The 15,572-nt window shown below is 39.7% G+C and overlaps 1 protein-coding gene across 1 annotated transcript in view; it reads right to left on the bottom strand.

The window, feature by feature from the left end:
• asic1b (acid-sensing (proton-gated) ion channel 1b) overlaps positions 1-15,572 on the bottom strand; it is a 157,389-nt gene that overhangs the window by 70,167 nt on the left and 71,650 nt on the right. The window lies entirely within an intron of this gene.

The following is a 15,572-nucleotide window of genomic DNA, read 5'->3' as shown; positions in this document are numbered from 1 at the left end:
GAAGTTGAGGCACGAGATAACCTTCGTTTGCTGGTGCTAATGGAATGATAGGTTTTCCATCAGGATGAAAATGGATCTGTAGGATTAGGTACAAAAGGCTAGCTCCATGGATCATAAAATCCACACTGCAAAATCAGGTTTTCCTGTAGTTGACGTCAGTGTAGCCTAATCTAATACCTGTTTTAATATGTTTTGAATTATGTAATCTTACACAACATAAGAACGATCCATTTTACACATCACAAGGGGAGAAATTCTGGCCAAATTATTCTGGTCATTTGGACTTTGTAAGAAGTCGGCACCGACAGTCTCTCTCAATACCAACACCAATCTCTCTCCCTATGAAACATGCTCCTTTCATCAACTTAATACTCACCTTGCAGCCGCGTTCACGGTTAGTGCTGGTGGTGAAATAAATTGTCCTAAAGTCACTTACGACCATTTCTAAATAAAAAGAGCGAGGTGCTAGTGTGACCAATTTGTGCTGGGACTTGTTAGAGGAGCATCTGTTGTTGTGGATAATGTGGGAATCTCAACTCTCAAGCGTCTCTTGAAGACATCTGCTACGACACACCTGGTTAAGGCCTTACCTAGCAAAATTTGCATAGCTGCTCTGTGTCTTTGCATGCACCACAAGAAATGTATGAGACAATGGAGACCGTTTTCTGCTTGATGTTAAGCTGAGGAAAGAGTTAGAAGTGAGTACATATCACCCTTTACAAACCACAGGTAGTATGCTAATATGCTCCACGTCAAACAACAACTTAGGTGTAACTGTCTGTTTCTGAGGCAGTACAGTTATACATATGCTGCACCACACACATACAGAGATTTGCAAACACGCCCACATAAGGACACACACACACACACACAGACACACACACACACACACACACACACTCTCCCACCCTCTCTACTGATGTAAATTTAACCTTGTTGCTATTAACAGACCTCTTGTTCTCACCATAACCAAGAATCAGTGACAGGAAGACTACAGAGTTAAATATCCATCCTTTCTCAGGACAACAATAAACATCTTAATTATTTTATATATAATCCTTCTAGATTCTTATAAATAATAGAAAAATCTTCTTTTCCTAAAGGTGCTTTCCACCACACAAATAAAAATTTATGTTTTTAATTGAAAAATAATAAATGTCAGTAAAGACATGACAGATGAAACAAAGTAATCCTAGTCTGGTTTCCTCGTGTATGTTTTTAAATTCAATAATTTACTTTAAGAATTCTTAGTTTTTTATTATTTTATTAAATAATGCCTATAATGCTTGCATTAATTTTCTGAAACACTAATCCAGATTTTCCCTCAATGTAAAGTGTTCTTGGGTTTGTGAAAGGCACTATATAAATATAAATAATAATAATAATAATAATAATAATAATAATAATAATAATAATATGCTTTAACAGAGAAAGGCTTTGTCAACTTTGTCTGTATGGGGGTTGAACACATCAAGAGGTCAAGATATTCTAGAGCCATCTGTAAAGGGTTTACACTTAAAAATCAAGACTTCAGTGCAGAACTAAAATAGAAAGCAACAATAAAGCTATTCCAGCGTAATATTGCTTAACTTCTCCTGGTAAGGACTTGCTAGCTGATGTTTATTTAAAGGCAAGACAAGGGTAATAACACTTAGCAGTATTCTGATCTGCTTAGTTATGAGATCATGTACTAGTTTCTCAATCTCACATAGGGTTTGCAGACATTATAATTAGCAGTTTTAGAGATGTTGAGACAGGGCAGTATTAAGAGTTATACCAGTCATCGTCTGCTGGAGTTTTTAGCTCCATAGAAAAAAACAGCTTTTCTAGGTCTTATTACCTATAATTCTGTTTGATCACTGTGTGATCACTGAACCTGGCTGAAATGAGTGGCATTATTAGTGAAAATTAGAGCAAAAGTGAAAGGCAATAACATGTTTGTCAAAGAGATTTCCAAGGGACTGAATATAATGGGAGAAGTTTAAGGAACCTAAAACTGAACTTTGTGGAACAGCACTTTGTATTCTTTTTGGTACTGAAAAGTCCCCATTTACCCATGTTTAGAATGATACATTCTCCAAAAACACACCCAAATATGTTATTTCCACTTAAAAAAGAACAAAGTTGTCAGGCAGCAATTCTCTTCAAAATCTTAGACAAAAAAGGAGTATTAAAAATAAGATAGTAACTGGCTAGCCCAGAGGGATTGAGTTGTGGTTGTGAAATACCTTCACAACTGCTAACCTGAAAACTTACCCACTGCCCTGTCTGAGTGCTGAATTAATTATATCTAGGTAAAATAACTGACATCATCATGTAACTCTAATCACAGCTGCAAATCCCTTGCCACTCTAAAACCAGCCTGCCTTTTAGAGTAGATCTGACATTTTTACTGCGCACGGGTAGTAAATGCTAACAGCTAAGCCTGTCTCTCCTGAAAGGGCAACAACAATTCACCCCAAGCACTGATAGGTCTGTCATATTTGCTAGCCTGTAAGTTAGAGATGGGCCAAAGCCTTGGCACCAGGCATGTGTGTGTGGGAGTGTTAAAAGGTCACAGTACTCAGAGGCATGCTGGAGGGACTAAAAGGGGACCTGTGACGGTACTGCTTTAACACTAGGGACTCAGCAGTGTTCAGCTAGGTTCACTGGGCCTGTAAAGGACAGTTTAAACATGCACACATGATACATGTGCATGCACACACATACATGCACATGTTCAACCACATGCTCAAACTCTTATGCTTACACTGCAAAAGAGATGTACATCTATAAACAGTCATGTCAGGGATGTGAGCTTTATTGTGAGAAATGACCAGGTTTCTTACTCCCTGAGCATGCAGTGCAAGGCTAACCAGTCTAGGGTGTGTTAGGTCCCTTATGTAGTGTCATATGTATGCAGTCAGCACTCTACATACTCTCCTATGAAAGTGTAAAGGGAGCCTGAAACGTTTAGTGATTGGATAAGATTCCATATATATATAGCCCTTTCTGTCTTCTCCCTAAAATTCACTAAGGAAACAAATCCTTGACATCCTTGTGTATCCTCTGTGTTCTTTCCCAACAGAAATTATATCCCAGTTTCTGGATGACATTTTTCAACCAATTGATCAGACCATACCTACACATGTATTAAAGACACTGCACATTTTCTACAAATCCTTGAACACCTAAAAGAAAAATGTTACTTGCCAAATACCTACTTTTCATAATAGACATTAAACGTTCCTAATGAAGATGGTTTGAGAACTCTAAAGCATTTTCCAAGATCTAAGAAGAACCCTCCCACAGATATTCTCTGAAGACTGTGGGAAATTGTGTTTCTATATATATATATATATATATATATGTGTGTGTGTGTGTGTGTGTGTGTGTGTGTGTGTGTGTGTGTGTGTGTGTGTGTGTGTGTTGTGTGTATGTGTGTGTGTGTGTGTGTGTGTGTGTGTGTGTGTATGTATGTGTGTGTGTGTGTGTGTGTGTGTGTGTGTGTGTGTGTGTGTGTGTGTGTGTGTTTTCATAGTCTACTCTTACCTTGAGGTCAATTAATATCTATGTGATTGCATAGCTAATAAGCTACATCCAAATAGCAGAGGTTTACTTAACAGCCCCAATGGTATAAGCAGTGCAATATCTATAGTTTGCCTGCCTCCAGGCCAGAGATGTCACAAATGTTCACAAATAAGAGCGAGAGAAATTGAAAAAAAAAAAGTCCATGTCCGGGATAACACACTATACTTCCATAAGTACATGCTAGCAATGGTCCCCAAAAATAAGCAGGGGACATGGATACTATGGAAACAGAGAAGGTGCCATGGAAGAATAAGACCTTCCATGGAATGTGCCACCAAAAGATAGCAAAAGGGGCTGACATAGGCTAGTCCTATAAGTGGTTGGAGACGGCAAGACTGAAGGACAGCAGAGAGGCACTAATCATCGCAGCACATGAATGGACATTATGACCTACAAAAGTAGGACAGAAGTTGGAGAAATACCGGGGGAAAAAAGAGAAAATAGAGGGAATGTGGAAGATTAACACCAAAGTTGTCCCAGTGGTAATAGGGGTACTTGGGTCTGTGACCCTTAAGTTGGAGAAGTGGCTCTAAGAGATCTCAGGAGTGACAACATCAATCTCGGTCCAATCTCAGTCTAAAAGAGTGCAAAAATACTGCATCACAAGGCCTGAGTGTGAGGAAAAGATCTAAGCACCCAAAGGAAGAGTGAAACATGAATTAATTTTTTTAGGTTTTTTAAAATTAACTTAATTTTGGGTTAGGGTTTAGACAAAGTTTGAAATGTTTGGAAGTGTTTGCTCCACCATTCATATAAAACTGCTCAAGATCATTGACATCTTGATGGGATCACTGGAAGGCTAGATTCTCTAAAGCACTACACAGCGCTACACTACTATTGCTTTGGCCTAGAATGCCTCAACATATAATACTGTCCAGGATTTAAGGGATTGCTTTTGGTCCATGGAGACAGGTTTTCTTCAAACGTCTCCATTTTTCACTCTCCCCATAAGTGTCCAAGTGTCTACTGAAGAGAAACTTCCAATAATGTATTTCCATGGTACAGGGAAGGTGTACATTGGGTAATGTGCTGTCGTAAGTTAATGTTACAAAGTTTTCGATTTTGCAGTGAGTCAAAAATGATTTAATTTTTGTTTCATCATCCAAGAAAACCTTTTTCCACCTTATATTCACCTTTTTCCACTTCGGTGCTGCGGTGCTGCATGAGATTCAGTGTGGCCTTTCTATAGCAGGCTCTTCCATTTTCTTGCCATCATTCCATGCAAGCCACAGAGCTCATGATGATGCGCAAAATCATGCATATGACAAAATACATCTGGACTAATACATCAAAAGAACAGAGTTCCTCATTTCCTGATTGCATACAGATTTGAAAGAATTTAAGGAATTGGTGGTGCCACATGAATTTCATTTCTTACTTAGGGAAGAATCTGATTAGTGAGTCTCAATACATTCAAACTCTAAACATACTGTACACTGTACATTTTACAATCTAAATGACCACATAAAAAATAAACTGATATTATGTATACACATGAAGAGACCTAGATTCCTGTAGATGTCAGTTTAAATATTTAGAAATGAAGTGAATTGTCTACTGTATTGTTACATTCTTTCATCATTGTATAATGAAGGTAATGTCATCATTTATAATAATATAAGTAAAATACCAAGGGCGTGTCTCATTTTCCTATATAGAGATTATGTCTATTTATCTGCAATTACCAGTATATAGACAATTTCAGTTCACTAAAGGGTATAAAATATTAACTCACCGGCTTCTTTATAATAATCACGAACATTGTACCTGTACCTTCAAGCCACTTTATTGTAGACATATATGTAGGCTTTATATTTGTATAGTTACAGACAGTACTCCACTTTTTACTGGCAAGTTTGTAACCAAAGCTCAGTGCCGACCAGACACTGACACGGCAGTGACATGGTAGTGGCCAATGCGTTGATATGAGATAGGTGTCAGTGTCATTTCTGGGTTGAGAATGGTCTACTACCCAATCCTATCAAACCAATATCAGTACCATGAACCTGGCCATAGAAACTGGTCACTGATGAAAAACTGGGAATGGCTGTCACACGTTTTATAGAGCAAATATGGGCTATAGTTTATAAGAAGATCATTCTAAAAAGTGGATGCTAAGTGTATAAATATCTGTGATTAAGATTTGCAGGTTTTTAAAGGAATTATTTATGTAAGAGAGCAACAGTAACCAAACGGGACAGGACTTTAGAATACATTAGGATAATTAGATGGTTTCTAATTGGCTACACCTAAACAAATTTACAATAGCTAACATTATAGACATTGTAGGCTATAGTTTTTATTTTTTGTTTGTTTTGTTTTGTTTTTCAGAAGCACTGACCTTATTTTCATCAAGATGAAATGCATCAAACTGTTATTGGTATAACATTCCTTTTTAAAACTATATATGTTATGAGTTGTGGGAATACTGAAGTCCTCACATGTTTAAGATACAGTCAAATTCAGTGGTACACAAAGAATGCCATTGATACTTCAGTTAAAAGATCTCTAAAAGAAGAAGCCCATTACATGATTGCAGTGTCCACTTTGTGAATATTTTCATTCATCTCCCACAAAAGTGAATGATAAACTGGAGTGGAGAGCAATAGAGTGCAGATCACCACACAGGAATGCTTTTATATGGATATATTAGGAGATGATCGGTGCGTTTTCCATCTGCTCGGGCTTGTAATTGTCTGCTGGAGCTGGGAAAGAATATCATTATAACAATGCTGGCAAAGGTGATCTGAACCCCGCCACCACACTCCCCTTGCTTATAACCTCAATGCCCATGGTACTTCCTGAGTTTCAGGAAGCAATCATCCCCAAGAAAAAAAACAAGGCTTCAGTTCATATATGCGATAGTGCTTGGAGCCATTAAAGATGAACTACATCCAGAAGTAATTTATTGGTAGCTGACCAGATGGAATAAGGTACTGTTGTGTGTTGCCAGACTGGTCTGAAATCATGAAAGGGCATACTTTTCATATCCACAAGGCTCTCGGCACTGTTACAGGCTAAAGCTATAAATGATGCAAAGTTCTATAGGCTTTGTAACATCAGTGTGTGAAAAATGGTGTGTATGCATGTACGTGTGTGTGCTCGTGCATTGTTGCATGAAGCATGTGTACCACCAGGAACTGACACAGCTTATTTTTTTACCTTATCTTCCAGCAAAACACACAAGCTGTTGAGTCGTACACTTCTTACCAAAACCAGACAGGGCTCTATCCATTACATCACTGCTACACAGTGCTTAGATTGGGAATGGAACAGGACAGCTGTATGCTGGCCCCTTTTACAGCTTTTATTTTTATTGCTGAGTATATAGTATAGTCCATAATGGTACAGTCCATAATAGTCCTCATTTCCCACAAAACTACGTTTGTATTTATGCACGTTTGTATTTATGCACAAAGGTTAAGCCCCTTCATTTAATCAAATGCCGTAACAAATATAAACATTTCCATAGTTGTTGAACTGATTGTGGTCTTCAATTGAGTTAATTTGGGGTGCTATTGATTGCAGATGCTGTGTTACCAGATATTGTCCTATGGTTACTCATGTGGAAGTTTTATGGAATTCGAAATTGCTTAAGACAGAATGACATTCTAATCAAATGCAAAGGAAAAGCAATTTACCCTGAAGGTGACCCATTCTGGTCTGCACCCAGAAACCATAATGAGGATTTTACGTAGACGTAATGCACCCTGTGAACACTCATCCATTCTGGCCTTTATCAATCACCTGGTCTCACACCAAATTACTGCCGCCTTCTTTGGATACACTTACACAGATTCATTGGTAATCTTTTATTTTTAGCCCCTTTAAAGAAGCTTATCTCAGCTCTCACATGTAGTTTTCGACTGAAACTGTCTAAAGATCCACATAAAAATAAACAAACAACAACAACAAAAATCTACAAATAAAGCGAAGAAAACCACTAAGGAATGTTTACTGAAACAAATGCAAGGAAGCTAAATCCAGTCATGAATAATGGTCATTAGTTAGTGGAAAATAACCCAATCTAACAGAACTACCTGCCAGGCCCTGTTTGATGGATATGGCACAAACCTGCAAGTGCAATAATCATCAGAGACTCCATTTCAGATACTCAGCATATGACCTGCAATCTCATTGTTCATTTATCTCTGCTGTCTCTTTTGCTCTCAAGTCCTTGCAGGAGCTTTATTGAATGAACGTTAAATCAACGTCTGCAAAAAAAAAAAGAAAAAAAAAAGAGAGAAAGACACATTATGGTCTACAAGGCAAGCTTTAGTTGAACCACATTTATCATAATGTGAACACGCTGACATTAGATAAAAGGCAAGGTTTGTATATTTCTAATATTAGAATCAGTGAACTGCAAGAATCTTTAGCAGTTGTGTGTGTACATGCATGTGTGTTGATGTTCAGCAATAATGCTTGTTCCAACTTTATAAGAAAATTTATTGTGCTGGGTTCAGTAAAACAGTCTGGACAAGGGCAGTGCTTGTCAAAAGTCATATGCTTCAAGTTTTAAAACTAAAAGTGGAAAAAAAATTGAATACTGACATTAAGGTTAAGTTTAGGTTTAAGATTAGCCTTAGCAAATCCTTACTACACATAGATAGTTACATATGTATAATACACATAATGCATATGTATTATCTCATGTCCTAAAAATTCACTTACATGTGTATCCCTTCATGTGCATGTGCAAATGTTCAAAACACATACACACATATTTGTGAATATTTGTATGTGTGTTTGTACATTATTCATGTGCAGCTGCATGAGCATGAGCATATGTGTGTACGAGCATGTGTGCATGAGGATATATGCACAAGCATGTTTGCATGTACGTAAAAATACATAAGATAGTCTAGTTGGATTTTTGATTCCCCACAGAAAATTCATGAAGACAGCCAGTCTGAATGCTAACCTGCCCCTGGAATTTCAACACCCAACATGTTGTACCTGAAGATCTGTAGCATGAAGCTCAGCTTCTGTCTTGCCATTACAGGCCTGTCTCACGCCCAGACATTGGCCAACAAAGCCTTTTGAAGCTTATTTTGGAGCTAACCTTTATCCTATCGCAGTCGTCGCCCCCACGCTGCAGTTTATAGCCGTTTGAAATTGGGGGCTTCAGACAGAGGGGTGGAGGTGCAGCTTTGGGTCCATAGTCCTTTGGGCAGTTAGGACTGGGAAGAGGGAGAAAGTGCTGAGTAGCTTAGTATGCCGCTTCCCACAGAACACCAATTAGTGGGCTAGTGCTTAAGGGTATAGTATTGGATAATCTACCGACCAATGACTTGCAGTTTAGCAATGATTAGCAATGCACCGTCACACTGTGCTGTAGCTTAGCAAAGTAAAACGCACATAGCAAGTAAAATGAGGCTTGTGTTTTGCATTGTAATGTGGACTAGCATGGGTATATAAACTCACACAAGCTTTTCACTGCTGTATTTAACATATCTAAGAATCTGGTAAGATGAAGATGTGTACTCAGGATCTCAGGGTTTTTAAATTTTTTCTTTTTTTTGCATTCTTCAGCTTTGTCCACGCATGTGGGTAGTTCAGCACTGCTAGCATAGCGCTTCTTGTTAACCAGACCTTAGCGCTCCAGCAGTGGGCGTGCAGTTCCTAGTGTCAGTTAGGAGACCCCCTACGGGCTACCATACGCCAGCACCACCTTAATAAGCTGTGACAGCGGACAGCCCAGAACCTTCTGTCTCCCGGGGCCTAGCTGAGGCCCTGGACGACAAGCATCCCACTCATAGTGCGAAAAGCGACAGAAATAACAGAAAAGAGGAAGAGAAAGAGAAGAGATGCCAATTCCGATATGAGGACAGCTGCCGGAGTTTGAGTCAGGGGAAGGTGGATGCACACACACACACACACACACACACACACACACACACACACACACAAGCATGCGTGCACACACACCCCCAAAGACACAGACATACACATACACAGGCATGCACACACCACACACACACACACACACACACACACACACACACACACACACACACACACACACACACACCCTGCAGCAGTGGTCACATGCCGTACCCAGCTGTTCACACTCTCTCCCTCCTACAGGCATCATCAGGCCCTGTTCCTAAATAGTGTCTAATGTCAGCAGGCAATTATGTTTTTCAAGATAAACACACAGAGAGATAGATACCCACCCACCCACAACTACACACAGATACACATTTTTAACCACCAATAAAGGTCTTGTTTCTGAATTGCACAAAACCCAATGAGGCTTGGGGGTTGTACACACACACATACATGCATGCACACACAGAGACATTTGCAACAACTGTGGCTTTTCTGGCACCAAACCTGTAAATTGAATTTACAGCAATACTATAGTTCTCTTGGAGATGCATAGAGAGAGAAGATAGGGTTCTAATCTCACTGGAAACACAAGCTGTGGTCAGATTATGAAAAGCTGGCATCATAACTATGCAGTAGATGTCTGCTCACCATAGGTTGCTTTCTTTCGTTGGCTACCTCCTTCCTTCACTGTTCCTCTCCCCTCTTCTTATGCTCTCGGGTCTTTACTTGACTCCTCTTTCTCTCTGACACAGTGTGCTACAGTGCCAGTCTGACCATGGCAGGGGCAGCAGCTTATCACTTTAAGGCAGCTGCAGTGGTATGCACCATGTAAACACGCACATGCGTGCATGCACACATACACACACACACACACACACACACACACAGAAATGCACATATGCACACGCATACATATGTGTGCCTGTGCACACGCACCCCTCCTCCCTCTCTGGTTCTCTCAGACAACATTAAACACACAGTTAAGTTGAACAAGCACAGAAGAGTGTGTTTGTGGGGTGTGTGTTTGTGGCGCGGGGATGTAGTGAGCAAGAAAGAAGACAGAGTTGGAGGGAAATCTCTCCATGAACATGATAAGCAAAGTCCCAGGAAGGATAGAAATACTGAGTGTTCGAACTATTCATCTCTCTTCATCCAGCCGTACACAGACCTAGCCCTGCGGAACCAGCTGGCCAGGTGAAGGCTGGTGATGCTGAACTCATAAAGATGACAAGGTCTGGGAGTTCCTCTAAGCCATCTGGTCCAAATACAACTAAATGCATTTCCATTAGCTTGCGGTTTCCCATCCACACATCAAGCCTTAAACTAAATCCTGTCACATCATAGTGACAGACCAGTGTAAAATCATTTAAAGACTACAGACAAGCTTAATTAAGCATTAAAGGTTGAAGTCCAAAGGAAAAAAAAATACATTACTCGATAGATATTATGTGATGCCATGAAAATCAGACCCAGTCCATTAGGACAGTGACACAGTGTTTGCTGTTTTGGCTCTGTACTCTATCACATTGGAATTGAAATAAAGCCTAGACTATGAGGTTAAAGTTCAAACCATCAACTGTAATTTGAGGGCATTTATAAATGTCCAGTTTATGCTGAGTGAACCAAATAGGACCGATAGAACTGGGTGAACCATCCATTTTTTAAAACCCATTTTTTATAAACATCTCATTTCAAGAAAACATGACTGGATAATGTTTTTTTTCTTAGTGTTCACTGGCTTGCTGTCTACCATTGCATCATTAGTTGATGCATAAGAAAACTAGTCTAGAGTTGAGTCTAGATGTGGCACTTTGCATGGTGATGTTGTCTATGAAAAGAATAAAGCACAGACATTAGCAAAACATCAGCTCCAAATCAATTGTTATGAATGTCCTTGTGAGTTTAGTGATGGCAAATGTAACGAGAAAGTGTCATAGGGGTGGCGGGGTCTGGTAATGGCCACAACGGGCCCAAATGACAAAACCCCACCAGGACGTGACTGGTGACGGGAATGATAATGGCAGCAGCAGGACAAATTCAAGAGTTGACAGATTGATTGATTTTTTTTAAACCATTCTATATCTTTAAATAAAACAGCATTCCCACACTTCATAAAATGTGGTGCCTTTAACAAAACCAGAAACAGTCAGGGTTAACACAAAAAAGTCTGAAAAAAAGTCTGACTTATTTCCATTGTGGTTCCTATAAATAAGTTGACTGCACAGTGGAGTGGCGGGTATGTCATTTCAGGGTACAAAAAGATCCACTACTAAACATAATTTATTTAATTAATTAATTGTGTTCATTACCTTTATGGAAATTACATACAATTAATTATTACATCCAATTAAATTACATCCCCTGAAATGGACAGCCATGTTTCAAAAGGCCTGTGATAATAAGTATTCTATGGTCCATGCAAAATTGACCTTGAAAACTGATATTCGGCACTTTAACCTCATAGTCATTGTTTTCTGGTCACTGTTTTATTTCCAATTGAATGAGCTGGAGCACAGAACCATTTTGAAGCTTTGACTAACTGTGTGTGTGTGTGTGTGTGTGTGTGTGTGTGTGTGTGTGTGTGTGTGTGTGTGTACAGGGTTTGTAATCATATTGTTCTCTACTCTATTGTGTGTCTTCTGTTCCTTTAGCTCCTGTCATTAACATTTTAATGACATATCCAGAGTACTTCCCTCAGGTAAGTTTATTCACAACTGGTTTGGCCTTTTTAAACAGGCCAGATCCCACAGTGAAAAAAGGAACAGCAATCTTTTCACACAGTTTCATAATGCCTCCATTAAAAAACCTGTAGACATGACCAAAGACAACAGAATGAACACTGCACTAGTTTGATTAACCTGGACATGTTACAGTGTCAGTGAGAAAAATCCATAGATGAAACTGTTGTTGCGACATTCAGTCCAACAAGAAACACACAGATCAGTGTCAATGTATGGCTGAACAGCATCACCATCTGTTCAGAATTCGACAGGCATACATTTAACTCCTGTGCACTTTAGGTCTGATCATGTTGATAACTTTACAGAAAGGATACATTTCCTTTAGAAATACATTAAGGGTTGGTCAAATAAAGTGTCACAACACATTACCTGCAAACTCAGATTATCTTGGAATTCTGTGAAAATGGCACATCTATTTTTAGTCTTCAATATTGTGTTGGGTTTAAAATGGGTGAAATGAGTTTATATGAGACCAATAATATTAAAGACCTTAATCTCCCCTTTTGAATTTGTTGGCTCTCTTGACATACACTTATTCAGCATTGAAGGTGTTCTTTTCCTTTAGTGCAAGATGACATTCATACCAAACCTGATTTGGATACAGTGGAGTTTTCGTTGCCTAAAGAATAAACCTACATATTAAAATGATGAATATGTTTTAAAAACACAAATTTAAATAAAGAGGTCTTATAAATATTGTAATTGCCACTACATAAAACCTCTTGGATGATGCACTGAGCTGAGACCAGTGGTCACTTGCCTGATGTCACTCCTCCCCCACGAGTCACGTGGTATGGCCTGCTGCGTGCAGGGGGGTTCACATTTGTTTGCAGCCACACCCTCCGTGAGGGCACACACCTGCACAGGGCTTTTGATGTTAAGTGTTTGTCTATTTAAACCCCTGTCAGTGTGCAGCTCATTGTTGGTCATTGCTATGGTCACTGTTAGTGTTTGTGTAGAATGTCAGTATATCATTAGTGCTAGGGTTATTGTGTGTATAGTCTCTGTTAAATGTTCTAGTCATTGTTGTTAGTGTTAAGTGTACTGATGTTCACTGTTAATGTTATGTGTGAGTGCCACCACTGTCATCTGTGTTTTATGTCATTAAATGTTTCACCAAATTGAGGGAGTCTGTGTGTCCTGCTCCACGCACTGTGGCACTCAGGCCACTGTTACACCTGAGATGCATCTCATCCAAGTGGCTGCAGTTGATGGAAACATTCTGATCCCATTTGGGGAAACTTGTGCATGCATAGAAACCCACAATAGTAACTCACCAATTCCAGGGAATATATATTTTCCTTCTAGAGTTTCCTTCATTCACAAACACTTCCCCCGCTCACATTCATGAGATGAATACTTTGTGTGTCCTCTGGATTGTGGGCAAATGTTAGATGTTTTGGAGTCAGACAAAGATCTATGACTTTAAAACTGTGCATATAAATACCACTTACCACTTTTTACAAGGGAGTTTTTGGGTGAAAAGACAGAAGCTTTTGAGACTATTGAGCGGTTCTGATAGTGCCCCTTTCCTCTCGGTAGTCCAGAGCAGTGTGCACTTAGTGCCAAGGTATTGAAACTGGAACTTTTGATAAACCTTGGCATTAAATTTTAACTTTTCCCCCCAGAATGTCTTTTTGCCTGAATTTTCAGGCTTCAGTTTTCAGAATTAAAAATAAATAAATAAAATAAAATAAAACTATATCTAATATACCAGCCAGTGTTGTGGGCTCGAGTGGAAGCCATACTTTTTATGACCTTCCCTGCTGTTCTCATATGTGCTACATTTTGTGCTACATTTTCTACACTTGCGGTCTGAAAAAGTGTCTCCATAAAGAGAAAGATAGATTAGCTATACCATCACACATTTCTGTGTTCAGATGGCTAATAATGGTGCCCCTTGCAGTTAAGCTCGACGTGTGTTTTCAAATTAAATTCAACTAGTGCCTTCCCTGCCCTTAACGTATCTTGACCACCCCAGGATCTCATTATCAGGCCCTTTATGAAATTCATCACATGTTTAAAAGCAGCTAAAGTGTAGCATTGTGTGGAGCGGGATTCCACCCCAGGTATGGAATTCACAAATGCTGCTTGCAAACAATCTGTCGCACACAGAGAGTTCACAAATGTAACTGCTGAGTTATTATTCACAGAGTGCTTGTTTTTTCGATGACTCTAGCAGGCGCTTGGTGTTATGTTCACCGCTAAGGTGTCAACATTGACAACTTTTTAGCAATGCTTGCATCATAGTCTCCAATGCAACACAACAGAAACTAAGCATAAACTCAAAAATATGTAAAATACATCGCGGTTGACTGATCGGCATTGAGGCAGGTGGAAATGCCTGAAAACGAGACTTCTTTTTTTATTAAAATTTTTACCAAAAACATCCTTCCCTTCACCCATCATTACAGTTCAATTCCCCATCCACTCCCCTCCCCTCCTCATTCAGAGTGGTAAAAAAAGGCAGCAAACTCATCTTCAGCATGTCTGGTAATAACTTTTCCAGTGTGCTGAGCCGCACATGTTGCTGCAGACCATCCTGGGAAACACTACAGATCCCTTTCCCCTCTTGCCTAGTGGTGGGGGGGGGTGGATGGGGAAAGGGGTGGGCGGAGAGAGAGAAGTGGGTGGATAGAGGGGTGGGTGGGGAGAGGAGGTGAATGTCTTTAACAGCCACACTTCAGACAATGACATTGATATATGAGTATGGCGTGACACACTCAGCACCCTTCCCTAGGTCCTGTTTGTACTGTTCCTGTTTGCACTGTCCCTGGGTGCGCAAACAAACATGTAGACACACGCACAAACACAGAGACACACGCACACAAACAACAAACACAGATAAATCACACAACTGCATACTTGTTAACAAATACGCATAAGCATACACAATGCATGTACAGTAATCTAAGCAATCCCACGCTGACACACACACACAGACACACACACACACACAAACTCACATATGCGTCTCGAGAGAGATGCAACATTCTTTAATGGAATTTGTCTGTCGTCAGTCATGCCATGGTGATGCATGGCTCTAATTTTGTTGCCGCATCTGAAAATGCTTGTGAAGATCTACTGGTTTTGCTGTTTAGCCTCAAAGACATGGGTGGGTGCTACTTTTATTGTACATGTGTGTAAGTGTGTATATGGGGGTATATGTGTGTGTGTGTGGGGGGGGGGGGTGAGAGAGAGAGAGAGAGTGATGTGAGAGAGTATATATGCTTTTTTTCATAAAGAAAGTGTGAGATGAATATGGCTCCACAGGCTGCCCCTGAAAACACGCACACACACACACACACACACACACACACACACACACACACACACACACACACACACACACACACACACACACACACACACAAATAAGGTCAGTGTTAGACTAGCTAAAGGTTTATATCTCACACCTTATTCCAC

The sequence above is a fragment of the Electrophorus electricus genome, chromosome 20 (genome assembly GCF_013358815.1).
Source record: "Electrophorus electricus isolate fEleEle1 chromosome 20, fEleEle1.pri, whole genome shotgun sequence".
NCBI lineage: Eukaryota > Metazoa > Chordata > Actinopteri > Gymnotiformes > Gymnotidae > Electrophorus > Electrophorus electricus.
This window is presented reverse-complemented; position numbering and strand designations above follow the sequence as displayed.